Source organism: Crassostrea angulata, chromosome 4 (genome assembly GCF_025612915.1).
Source record: "Crassostrea angulata isolate pt1a10 chromosome 4, ASM2561291v2, whole genome shotgun sequence".
NCBI lineage: Eukaryota > Metazoa > Mollusca > Bivalvia > Ostreida > Ostreidae > Magallana > Magallana angulata.
The window spans coordinates 26,591,031-26,596,015 of record NC_069114.1 but is presented as its reverse complement, the minus strand read 5'-3'; the positions used below and the strand labels follow the sequence as shown (position 1 = coordinate 26,596,015).

The 4,985-nt window shown below is 35.2% G+C and overlaps 1 pseudogene; it reads left to right on the top strand.

The window, feature by feature from the left end:
* Positions 1-518: 518 nt before the first annotated feature.
* LOC128179499 (uncharacterized) lies at positions 519-3,369 on the top strand (annotated as a pseudogene).
* Positions 3,370-4,985: the final 1,616 nt, after the last annotated feature.

Here is a 4,985-nt window from a genome sequence, read left to right as displayed (position 1 = left end):
ACTCATTAAGTCATTACATAACTGTTGTTCATTCTCAGTGTCATCGCACTCAGTGCTTCTGTCTTATCATCACAGTTCAACAGATGACAGCAGCACTCAAACCCTTTAAAAGAGGCTCTCCTTCAGCAGTTCAGCACACTCTCACCTCCCGCTCCACTGCAGCACAAGCTCAGGAACTTCCACTGTCTGCACCCGTCTTGGTTCAAGGCCTGTGCTAGTCTCCATCATGCACTAGCACTAGCCTGTGCTGAGATGGGAGCACAGTCCATGCAACACCAGCCTTGAGACACTTTCTGCATCTCTAGATCTACAGTCCTTCCCCTGTACTTGCTATGTGCTGGTGTGCACCTGGGTGCCGTTTCACAAAAGCATCGTAAATTAGGTACTACTTAACGAGTTACGACACGCTTAAGTACTACGTACGCACTTAGTTAAGACCGTTTCACGAAAGGTACGTAGTTCCGACGTAACTTTCTCGTATTTACGTCCGTCTTAAATTACCGGAAGTTGATTTCAATATGGCAGACGAACTCGTAAATAAAATTAAAAAGGAGAGGTAAAAGAATTTTTCTGCCAAGGAGATTGAAATTTTGGTGGAAGAAGTTGAGAAGAATCGAGCGATCTTGTTTGCCTCTCACAAAGATGTCAACACAAATCAAAAGAAAAACAAATGTTGGAAGGACATTTGTACCTTGTATGTATCTCACAGAAAATGTTTCACGATTTATATTGATTATTTATCTATATGGATAATGTTTGATTTCAGTGATTTCATCTCATATACAAATAGCCTATTTGCGTTTTTATATTATAAAAGAGGGTATATTGTCAAAGGAATCTCGGATTGATGTTAGATCTACATGTACATGTGAAAGTTCGTAACATGGGCTGATAAATGTGCTAAATCAGTGGTACAAAATCAATGTATGTCAATATGTAATCTATAGGAAACTTTGTTTGCACCTAACCTTAATTTCAGTGATTAAAACACTTACATTTTTTTATTGTTAAAAGCCGTTTCAGCGTCTGCATGTTTACAAAAACTGAATGATATATCCTTGACCTTTAATGTTTACCCATTGTGTCATTAAAATAATCTCTAAGAAAGGACTGAGTCTAAATTCTGATGCATTAAATACTATGAGTATCGGTTTTTTTCCATTTGAAAAAATGTTTTAGTACAGCAAAAAGGGATCTTTTATTGTAAAGATTACTTTTGGGACCGACATAGATTTTTTTTTTGGGGGGGGGGGGATATATCAATTTTCGGACAAAATTTACTTGTAATTTATCTTCGGTTCAATATTAATGTTTTAACAACTTGGACAGAATCTACAGTGTCTCTGTCCAGGAGAGGTCGCCTGCTGAAATATGCAAGAAGTGGAGGGATTTGTCTTCACAAACCAAGAAAAAGGAGGCGGAGTTTCGGCGAGATAGGTCCAAGACGGGAGGTGGACCAGCCCCCACCCCAGTCAACACAAGTGATCTCAGTCAGAAGGTTCGCGAATAATGTCTAGTTGATTTTTGTTAAAGACTTGCAAACAAGTTATTACCATCAATTAAACAAAATTAAAATTTGAAACAAATCGATAATATTGGATTAATAAAACAATCTTCATAAAAAGTTTGTCAATGTGTATAGCATGCAGCTATGCACAGACACATGTGACTGTATGATATTTAAAGTATGTGTCGAAAACAATCTAGTATACACATTGATACAGGCAGAGTATATTTATGAGAAATGGAAGAGAAAATAAGGAAATTAAGACTGAAATTGAAGGGAAACGAATATTTAGTACCCCCTCCCCCACGGATTAGGATTTTCAAGATTTTGGGATTCGAAAATTATCCCTTTTTTGTTTTTTACTTGCATAGGCGTCGAAACCCGGGGGGGGGGGGGTTGGGTTGGGTTGGGGGGCTTAGCCCCCCCCCCACTTTTTTTGCAAAGTTAGACCTAACCATTAGGGACATAGCATCATAGAGGGTTCAGCCCCCCACTTTTTGTCGCAGCAAAGAAAATTGTTCCTAAATTTAACTTGAAAGATTGAGAAGTTGGAGTCATAGGCATACAACACCCCCCCCCCCCTCCCCCCCCCCCCCCGGATTAGGATTTCCATGATTTTGGGAATTAGTTTTTTTCCTCAATACTTATGAGGATTAGTCTACTTTCAATTTGCTTCCGACGCCAGTGACTTGTCAAGATTTTTGGGATTAGGTTGCCCCCCCCCCCCCCCGCCACCTTTAAAAAACGATGCTGCGTGCCTGAGAGAAAACATGTCTTAATTAAAAATCTTATTATTCAAATTTGTCCATGGGCAGACCAAGAAATTTTTCCCAGACGGGTTCTTATTTAAAATGTTCTTAAGTTGAAATAAATTTTCAATATAATTGATGAGAGCAATATGTATAACGTTACGTTTAAAGAAAATCGAATCTGTTACTTGAATTACTCGATACTGCAACCCCTTCTTCCTTAAACAAAAGATTAAATAAATTCTATTTCAGAAAGCAGAAAAAATCCCGCGTTTCTCACTGGCTCGTATATACATATAATCATTATTGCTAAATTAAATTGTAAGGTTACGCCATTTTAGGAATTTATTATTGAAGTGTCGATAATTATTTCAGGTTGTTGCAATAATAGGAAAAACTTCCATTGAAGGGATTGACGGTGGTTTTGACACTGACCTGGAAAATTTGGGTACATTAACTAACTCTCTCTCTCTCTCTCTCTCTCTCTCTCTCTCTCTCTCTCTCTCTCTCTCTCTCTCTCTCTCATAAGCTGACAATCAATAATATTGTCATAACACGTTTGTAAGCACCAATGAATGTAATTCCAGCGGCGAATATGTCCAATTTACAATGGATTAATTTCAGACGTAGATTTATTCAAAGTTGAAGACGTTTGGCTGTCAACACCGAACACAATCACTTCAGAGAAAGCCGCTGTCCCCTCCCCAATGCTGTCTCAGTCTCCTGGGCCTTCCCAGGCAAGCTGTTAGAAGGAAGAAACATCGCGTGGGGGAGAAGCAGAAATGAAAATAAAGGCATCGGGGTAACTCTAAACATAGGAACTTTTACATTGATAAAATTTATTAACCAAACAGTATTATGCATAATGTTTTCGTTTTGAATTTAAGACTTGTTTTTTAATCACGTCAGTAAACCGAATTTCATTTATCGTTCTATAGGAAGAATAATCTGAAAAGGAAGCGAAATGTGGATGATGTTCACGAGTTACAGTGCCAGGTGCTCGAGCAGGGACTTCAGAAGAACAAGTTACAAATTGAACTTCTGAAAAAGCTGAATGTAAAACTGGGAAAAGGCAGCGATTCTGTGATTGAATTACTTGCATCATTTACATAAAATAGATATTAAATCGTTATGCATTGAATACAAAAAAATCAATTTACTTATCTTTCTTTCGTTCTCTCTCAAGAAAATGAAAATAGTCTGTCACATAGTAGATGTGCAAGTTGTAAACATCTTCCTGAATCGTGGACGGATTAACCATGGAACCCGCTTTCAATATACTAGTAATTCATCATTGTTCTTAAGTTTTGCGTGTCAAATATTTTAAACAAGATTTCAAAAATATATTATGCAAGGTGAATTCTAATTGGATCGGGATTTACAAAATTTTTAAAGATCAGTTGCTTTTAAATAATTTTTGTTTGATTTGTTACATATCTGTTCTCGCCTTTAGAATTGTTCACTGTCGTTTGACGTCTCTTAGAGCTGCCAAGTAGAAACCCGTCAATTTGCAGGCATATCTCAATAATTCTGCATAATTTATGCAACATTGTAATGTTATGCAACATTGTAATGAAATGTAACATTACGTAAGATGTATATTTTTATTGTATTTGCTTGCAAATATTTACTATTTTAAATTTTGTTAGTAAATTGCCTTCATTTGCTAAGCCCATATTTTCTTGTAGTGAAATAACCTCTTTTTGACTGTGATCATGGGGTGTTAGATTTTATTTAATTTTGTAACAAAATAAAAAAAAAGATGGATAGATATAGTAATTTTAGGTATTTCGAATCACTATTTATAACTTGGGTTGTAAAATATGTAATATATGTTTACAATAAGTTGTTTGGTATTAACAGAAAGAAGATTGTGTCAGAAAACATGATACGGGTTCTTCCGACACCACCTTTTAGTGTATTGCGTGTCATTTCCGGGTATTTCAAACCAATAGCTAATCTGGCAAACAAAAAAGGCAGACAAAGATGATATCATTACATGAACGAATTATTACATTTTTATTAGATTAACTCGTTGTTTAATTCATTTAGTTTTTCAAACAAACAAGAGCAAATTTTGTTGATACATAATTCTGACTTCAAATCATCGTACAACAAAAGTAAAATCGTTATGACGGAATATATGATGTATCGTCTGCAAAAACTGAGGATTTAATAATGAAAAAGAAGTAATGTTATGAACACAGATTTATCTGATAATGCAATTTAGTTGAAAGTTGAAATTAGGACATAGCAATTTTGTCAATGGATTAATACGTTGTCAATGGAAGTCAAAAAAAAAAAAAATAATCAGCTAACTTTTTTTAAAGGACAAACTATGATCTTTATTGATGATAAACCTTTTTGATTTTAAAATTATAAAAATTGCTCATTAAATTTATAATAAAGACCCTAAGATTGACACTGTCGAAATATTAAGAAAAAGAGGATATATATATATATATATATATATATATATATATATATATATATATATATATATATATATATATATATATATAACACTTTTGCGATTCGTGGAGGTCCCGGGGACTGTCTGTCCCTTAAATACAGTTTCATATGTACATTTTAAAGCACTTGTTCGTCATCAAACCTCATATCGCTGACATTTTGAGATAATAACGCTAAGACGTAGAATTGCGCCACCTCCGAGGTGACGTAGATTTACGACGTTACATACGACGCTGCGTAATTTACGTCGCTTTCGT